Here is a 9,058-nt window from a genome sequence, read left to right as displayed (position 1 = left end):
ACCACCCACCCCTCTCCGTCTTTACAAAAAAATTTAAAAATTATCTGGGTATGGTGGTACATGCCCCCTAGCTACTCTGGAGACTAGGGTGAGAGGATGGCTTGAGCCTGGGAATGTAAAGCTACAGTAAGCCGTGATCTCCCCAATGCACTCCAGCCTGGGTGACAAAGCAAGTCCAAGAAAGAGAGAAAGAGAAAAAAAACTATACGAAATTCACACTTCAGTGACCTTAAACTAAGTTTTATTAGGACACAGCCCATGCTTATCCATTTATGACTACTTTTGCTCTGTAAGGGTAGAGTTGAGTAGTTGGGAGACAGAGACTATATGTCCCACTAAACTGGAGAATACATTTATTACTGGACCCTTTACAAGAAAAGTTTGCAAATCTGAGCTAACACATGTGATATAAACAGCATAGCATGCATAAGTACCCTATGTCAACTGTTGTCCCCATTATTATAGCTGTCACTGTAGACGTATATCAAATCCCCAAATATTTCTTCTTCCAATCTGTTTTTATGATGTGTTTGACTAGTAGCTGAAGAGTTATAAAATATTGAGATGCTTTCTAATAATTAAATATTGAAGAGATGCTATTTGTGAGTTTATAATACACAGTTATCCATTTAAATCAATGTAGCATTTAAATGCCAAGTAATTTATATACAGCAAATTAACTAGATTTTGATATTGCTGAACATTGATATCTCTCTTCAATACTATCTCCAACATCTCTCATATTTGAAGATAATATGTCCTAGAAGTAAAATACCTATCTAGGCTAAGAGAGTAAAATATTTGTTCCACTTGTTCAGCGTTTATCAGAAAACAAAACGGTTCAAAAGGGTTGATGAGGACCACACCCCCTAGCCTCTGGAAAGCCTGAGATGGGACTGTCTCCTCCCCAGATTTAAGACTGTCCTGAACTGTGTGCAGAGTAACCACACTGTGCAGGAGAATCGTAAGCACAAAGAAGAAGAAAGTCACACTTACATGATTTTGCTTAAAGTCAGGTTTTGCACCATTTGATAATTTGGAAAAATACTAGACTGGTCATTCGTGTGTTTGTTCATTTGTAATTTCAGGTTGGCTTGATCTCTTGATGTCCCATTGGAACCACGGCTTCATTTAATAATAACCCATTGAAATGAATTTCAAAGGAAATAAACTTCACAGTACATCTGATGTTTCAGGACAAATCACATGTTGACACAGATAGAAGTGCACACTTTTGAAGCCTTTAATAAATTTTAATCAATAAAAAATGTAATAGGACACTAAGATTATTAGCCCTGAAGTATTGAATTGCTGGAGGATGGGATTGTTCAGAAAGAAAATCTATTCAGGCTTCTAAGAGAACTATGTCAGGGGACGGGCATTCTCCACATTTATGACGTTATTTCCATTGACTTACAGCATAGCAGTTTGTTTTCTTTGATTCTTCTTTTTCTTTCTTTTTTTTTTCTTTTTTTTTTTTTTTTTTTGTGAAACAGAGTCTTGCTCTGTCACCCAGACTAGAGTGCAGTGGCATGGTCTCGGCTCACTGCAACCTCCATCTCCCAGGTTCAATTGATTCTCCTGCCTCAGTCTTCCCAGTAGTTAGGATTACAGGCATGTGCCACCACACCCAGCTAATTTTTGTATTTTTAGTAGAGAAGGAGTTTCACCACGTTGGCCAGGCTGGTCTCGGACTCCTGGCCTCAAAAGATCTGCCTGCCTCGGCCTCCCAATCTTCCATTCTTAGGAAAACTAGTTGAAAGTACATTAAAACAAAAGTACTAACCCAGCAAAATCTGCTTTATGAAATATAAAATATACGAAGGTTGGGGTTTTTTGAGTAGTGATATTTCTCCCCTGTTGTCTAAAATGTTTAAAGTGTTGGCTCAGCCTATATTAATGTTATCAATAACTAGTCAGATTAAACAGCAACAACAACTCAAGGTTATTGTCTGTTATTTCAGTTCTCAAGGGCACAGCATATCAAAACTATCAATGCTTGTAAAATTTCCCCTGAACCAATATATCAGGTATGTCAACCTAAAAACAAAAGATGTTGAAGTAACAGGTATATAAATTTATCTAGACCACAGTAGGTGCTCAGTGGTTGATTCTGAATCCAGTTCACAAAAATAAAGAGCCTTTCAAAAATCCTTTGTAATAGCCAAGCATCCAGAATTTCCTCTGCGGCCCTGGGTGCAACAATTGGCTTTGCCACATTGGGTCGCTGGTCCTCCATTCTTGGAATGCTGCACCAGGACTTGTGATGCTGGATCCTCTCTCCTTTCTTCACCAGCCCTGTCTGCACTCAAGTTATAGAATTTCAGCAGTTATTATGAAATGTTACATATCTTGTCCTCTGTCTGAGCTTTTATTAAGTTCAGCATTGAAAAAAATGCAACTGCTATTTATGCAAGCTAGGAAACAAATTCAGAAAATTATCATCCGTCTGTCGGGAAGAAATGACACAGAAACTTATGTACATTTAGAATTATTTTGTTTCATGCTGCAAAATATATAAAGTTGGCAATAGTAAAAAGCAATTTTCAATATAGACATTTTGTATGTGTATGAGGAGTCATTGTAAGCACCATCCTTTGTGTACTGAAGTTCCAAATGTGTAACACTCATCCGAGCACTACTGAGATAAAAGATAAATACCTGGTATCATATATAGGGTTTTTCTTTTTTTGGGGGGGGGGGCAGGTTTTCAACAATAGAAATATGATTGGTCGGATTCATACATGTTTGCCGTCGGAATAGTAAGAGATCTATCCATTTCAATAATATAACCTAGATATACAAAGAAGCAAATAAAAGTATGTTTGGTCACAGCTGGTAACTTTATAACACACTAATAGGTTTGCTATAGTATTAACAATGGTCCTGAAGAGACAAGAAAGGAAAGAAAAAAAGATGAAGTGCTAAATGCTCAGTGAATTTTACGAATCTGTACTGTTATTTTATTATCTTTAAAAAAAAACAAAAACAAAAAAAAACCTCTTCTTTGTTCGTTTGATAGAGCTTTTGGGGAAAATCACAATGTGCGTAAGCAATGCCAACATTTAATCAATTGGTGCTGTAAAGTGACACTGTGTTGCTTGGGGCCACTTTTGGGCAAATCGGGGCTTCTCATTGATCTAGGTCAGTAGCAACACCATGTTGTAAGGCTGTTGTTACACAGCTCAAGCAGCAACACTCTCCTGAGTCCAAGGTTCTTGCTATGGATGGCTTCTTTGGAACACTTGAAACTGTTTTGGAATAGAAAGGATTTCATTGGCCATATGATAATAATGACTACAAATTACTGAACTTTATGTGCTATCATAGGAAAGATGCTTTATGTATAATATTTTCCATTTAATCAACTTATCCTTCTGAGGGTTTTGGCAGAAGAGGCCCAGAGATTTACCAGCTTTCCCAACATCACAAAGCTATTGAGATTCAGGATTTGAAACTAGGGTTGTCTGAACCTACTGAGTATGCTGTTTCTACTTCAAGATTATTTTTCTCTTTCCACTTCCATGCTTCCAGTAAATGTTAAAAACAATAATTTCAATTATATGTAATATATAATAATATAATCTACACATATTACGTATGTATATATACAGATATGTATGTAAATCTAAAGGTACAAAAAGATACAGAGAACTAAGTCTTCCCTTTTACCTGTATCCCTAGCTGTCTCCTCTTCAGGGTGGTTCTATGCTTAAACAACTGATTATGTAGATATATTCCCCCTACTCTGTTTTTTCTGATCCAAATGTAACTCACAATACACTAGTGATCTTTAAGAAGCATTCTTGGCTGGGCACAATGACTCACACCTGTAATCCCAGCACTTTGGAAGGCTCTGATGGGAGAACTGCTTGAGCCCAGGAGTTCAAGGCCAGCCTGGGCAGCACAGTGAGACCCTCTTCTCAATAAAAAGTAATAAAAAAAAATTAGGCAGACTGGTGGTGTGTGCATGTAGTCCCAGCTATTCAGGAGGCTGAGGTGTGAGGATCACTTGAACCTGGGAGGTCCAGGGTGCAGTAAGCCATGATTACATTACTGCACTCCAGCCTGGGATACAGAAAGAAACGCTGTCTCAAAAAACAAAACAAAACAAAACAAAAAGCATTATTCTCTTTAGAAATCAATTTTAAAATATTTACTTTGGACATTTTTATTTTAATAATTTTAAATGGTCTACACACAGCTAGAAACTGAAATGACACAACAGTAAAAAACAAAGCTCCCTTCCTTCTCTTTCAATCCTCCCAATTCCTCAGTTCCTTTCCCCAAATTGAACAACTGTTACCAGTTTCTTATGTAACCTTCCAGAGATAGTCTTTTCAAATAGAAACATATATTTATATTCCTTCCCCCCATTATTGTTATTTACACAAGCTGTAACATACTGAACAGGTGATTTTGTACTTGACTTTGTTTACTTAACAGTATTATCTTGGAGGTCAGTCCATGTCAACATGTATAATTCTTATTCCTTTTTAACATCAGTACAGAATTCCATTACATGTATATGTCATAATTTATTTCACCAGTTCTCTGTTGAAGAGACATTTGTTTCTAGTCTTTTACTATTACAAAGAATGCTGTAATGACTATTCTTTTCTTTGTGCATATATGAGAGTTTTTGTGCAGGATGAAATAGCAGAAGTGACATTGCTGGGTCACAGGGTATATACATTTTTAATTGTAATGGTCATTGCCAGATTACACAGGACTTAAACAATTTACATTTCCCCAATGATATGTTTGGAAGTACACTTTTTTCCTCCAACCCTCACCAACACAGGACTTTTTAAAACTTCTGTTAAGATGGAGCTTTTATATAAGATGTTTTGTTCATTCATTAGCTGTTTAGGTAGAGCCTGTGATTTACTGTTTGTACCAACAACAGTGCACCAGATCCAAGAGTGCATTTTGGGGGCTCTAAGACTTTCAATGAAAAAAGAAGCAGAATAATTTACAAGCAAAACTTCTGATCTGCTAACTTTTTGAACTCCTGCTCTAAGCCTGGCCCCAGGGATACTAGGAGAAATGAGCCATTCTTTCACTCAAGGGCTGTAACAGTTCTCCCATTAATGTGAAAGTGGCTGATAGCACATTCCAGTTGCTATTTGGAGAATGGATCCCAAATATCCACTTAGGCTGAGGTTTCCACCAATGCTTGAGAAGATGTGGGTGGTGACTGCACAGTTCCTTCCTCCATTTAAAGTTGTTTCTCTTCCACCCTGGCACATGATTAAAACAATTGTAAACAAGAGAAAAGGCATTTGCCACACGTAATATGTAGTATTCACATTTTAATTGTAGTGTGCACTACATTTCTAACCAGGGATTGGTTATAGAGTTTGTTTTGTTTTGTTGGAATGAAAGAAAAAGGCATTTCTTTTGTTCTTTTGTTTTTTGTTTTTTTTTTGCAGGGGGAGGAGTGTGGAGGGAGGTGGGAAAGTTTGCTTTTTTCTTTTTAGGAAAAATCTGTGAGAAGCAGGGAGATTATTATTTTTATTTTCCCCCTCTTACTAACCACTATACAAATGAGAAGGGATTATTAGTTACCAAAATCATTGGTCTTTGTAAAATTATTCAAATAACTGCCAGTTACCAGCTCTACCTAAACTGACTGGAAGAAATCCTATATTTAAGCTTACCATTGTGTTTGTTAATTTCTAATAAAACCTGCTCCCCAAATGGTCATAACCAGAAGGAAAAACTAAATTATTGAAGAATTAGAGCATTAAATTAGGCCATAATCAGCCTACTGTGCCTACCTGATATTATGAGGTTAGCATTGTTGGGTGCACACTCTCCTTGCCACTCCTCCCCTTACCTCATATAACCTAGAGAATCACAGTATGATACTCTAGGATCACTCACCTTGGTTATCAACTGTCAGACTTTGATAAACTCCCACAGGGATTTAAAAGCCTCTGTTTGCTCTGTCTGTGGTACACCAGATCCAGAAGCACATGGGGACTCTAGACTCTGGATGACAAAAGCAAGCAGAATAATTTGCAAATAGAACCTGTGATCATTCCATATACACTTGACCCTTGAACAACATGGATTTGAACTGTGCAGGTTCAAAATACATGATTTTTTTTAATTTTTATTATTATTATTTTTTAATTTTTGAGACAGGGTCTCACTCTGTTGTCTAGGCTGGAGTGCAGTGGTGCAGTCTCCGCTCACTACAACCTCTGCCTCCCGAGTTCAAGTGATTCTCCTACCTCAGCCTCCCAAGTAGCTGGGATTACAGGCTTGTGCCCTCGCATGCAGCTTTTTTTTTTTTTTTTTTTTTTTTTTTTTGTATTTTTAGTAGGGACAGGTTTTTGCTATGTTGACCAGGCTGGTCTTGAACTCCTGGCCTGAAGTGATCCACCTGCCTCTGCCTTCCAATGTGCTGAGATTACAGGCATGAGCCACCACACCTGGCCATGAATTTTTTTCAATAAATATATTGGAAATTTTTTTTGAGATCTGTGACAGTTACAAAAGACTGACGAATGAACTGCATAGCCTAGACATATCCAAAAAGTTAAGAAAAAGGCATGTCATCAATGCATAAGATATAGCAGATACCAGCTATTTTATCATTCACTAACATAATACACAAATCTATTATAAAAGGTTAAAATTTGTAAGAACTTACTATACACATAAACACAGATATTAAATGAGCCCCGTTCACAGTCAAGAGAAATAAATGTAAAAATGCAGTATTAGGCTGGGCAAAATGTCTCACGCGTATAATCCCAGCACTTTGGGAGGTTGAGGCGGGCAGATTGCCTGAGCTCAGGAGTTGGCGACCAGCCTGGGTAACAAGGTGAAACCATGTCTACTAAAATACAAAAAGTTAGCTGGCATGGAGGCGTGTGCCTGTAATCCCAGCTACTTGGGAGGCTGAGGCAGGAGAATTGCTTGAACCTGGGAGGTGGAGGTTGCAGTGAACCGAGATTGCACATGACAGAGTGAGACTCCATCTCGGGGAAAAAAAAAAAAGCATTATTAAAACATGGCTGCATAAAATTAAATGTAGTACATACTGCACTACTGTAATAATTCTGTGATCATCTCCTGTTTCTATATCTGTGAGCTCAAGTGTTGCAAGTATTTGATTGAAACACGGCGTGGTACTATTCATCTTCGTGTGAGCAAGTCGTGTCTCCATTAAATTGCATATTGCAGTAAAAAGTGATCTCTCACGGTTCTTAAATATTTTTTATGTTGTTTAGTGCAAACCATAAATCTTGAATAACACCATGGGACTCATATGAAATGCCACTGGTCGTGCTTTAAGTGCTCCCAAGAAGCAGAGAAAAGTCATGATATTACAAGAAACAACTTTCTTTACAAAAATAAGATGGCTGGCCCGCAGGTTGTAGTTTACTGACCCCTCTTCTAAACATTTTTTTAAAAAATTAGGTAAATCCATAAATAATGTGAAAACTTTTTAAATTACATTGTAAAAAAATGTATGTTTCAAAATAGATTGTGTAGGGTGGGTGCGGTGGCTCACACCTGTAATCCCGGCACTTTGGGAGGCCGAGGCAGGTGGATCACTAGGTCAGGAGTTTGAATCAGCCTGGCCAACATAGTGAAACCCTGTCTCTACTAAAAATACAAAAAACAAAAAAAATAAGCTGAGCGTGGTGGCGGTCACCTGTAGTCCCAGCTACTCAGGAGGCTGAGGCAGGAGAATCGCTTGAATCCATGAGGTGGAGGTTGCACTGAGCTGAGATCGTACCACTGCACTCCAGTCTGGGCGACAGAACGAGACTGTCTCAAAAAAAAAAAAAAAAACAGATTGTGTATTTATAGAGTATGTTGTTATTTTATTAAAAGTTATACGTAAAAATTATATAAATAAAACTCTGTAACTACATAATTATATATAATTATTATATATTATATGTGTAACTACATGTAATTATATATTAAAATATAGTTATATATGTCTATATATAAAATTATATCTTTATATAGATAAGCAGGTAATATAAGCAAAGGAAAAAAGCCTGATGTAATATGCATCAAAATGTTAACCTGGTGACTAAAACCTCAATTTGGGATTGTAGAAAGCTTTTCTTAATATAATAGTTAAAATTTTTTTTCAGACAGAATCTCGCTCTGTCACCCAGGCTGGAGCGCAGTGGTGTGATCCTGGCTCACTGCAACATCTGCCTCCCGGGTTCAAGTGATTCTTCTGCCTTAGCCTCCTGAGTAGCTGGGACTACAGGCGCCCGCCACCATTCCTGGCTCATTTTTGCATTTTTACTAGAGACAGCATTTCACCATGTTGGCCAGGCTGGTATTGAACTCCTGACCTCAGGTGATCTGCTCACCTCAGCCTCCCAAAGTGCTGAGATTACAGGCGTGGGCCCCCGTGCCTGGCCTAAATGTTTTTTAGAAAGCAATAATCTTAAAACAAATTTATGACACAAAATGAAACATTTTAAAATGTACACATTACTAGTTATATACAATCACTTTTGTCTCTTTCTTTTCAATGCTTGTCTGCACTTTATGCTTGTCAAAGTTTACATATTTTCCTAGTTTTCTTTGCTTTATTCCTATTGTGTGCTCAGGGTCAGCAGCTTGCAATAAACCACAGTTTAAAAAATATTAGGCCAGGCGCAGTGGCTAACGCCTGTAATCCCAGCACTTTCAGAGGCTGAGGTGGGTGGGTGATTGCCTGAGGTTAGGAGTTCGAGAGCAGCCTGACCAACATGGTGAAACCCAGTCTCTACTAAGAATACAAAAATTAGCCTTGCGGGGTGGTGGGCGCCTGTAATCCCAGCTACTTGGGAAGCTGAGGTAGGAGAATCTCTTGGACCTGGGAGGCAGAGGTTGCAGTGAGCCGAGATTGTACCATTGCACTCCAGCCTGGGCGACAGAGCAAGACTCCATCTCAAAAAAAAAAAAAAAAAAAAAAAAAAAAAAAATTAGATAAAAGTTGTGATTATAATCATAGTGGTAGTAATGTGAAATAGAGCAAGTTTAGGTAAAATTTCTAAAAATAAGCCTTCTTGGGGAAAACCAACGC

This window comes from Macaca thibetana, chromosome 2 (assembly GCF_024542745.1).
Source record: "Macaca thibetana thibetana isolate TM-01 chromosome 2, ASM2454274v1, whole genome shotgun sequence".
Taxonomy (NCBI): domain Eukaryota; kingdom Metazoa; phylum Chordata; class Mammalia; order Primates; family Cercopithecidae; genus Macaca; species Macaca thibetana.
The sequence above is the reverse complement of the archived record's forward strand: the minus strand, read 5'-3'. Positions refer to the sequence as shown.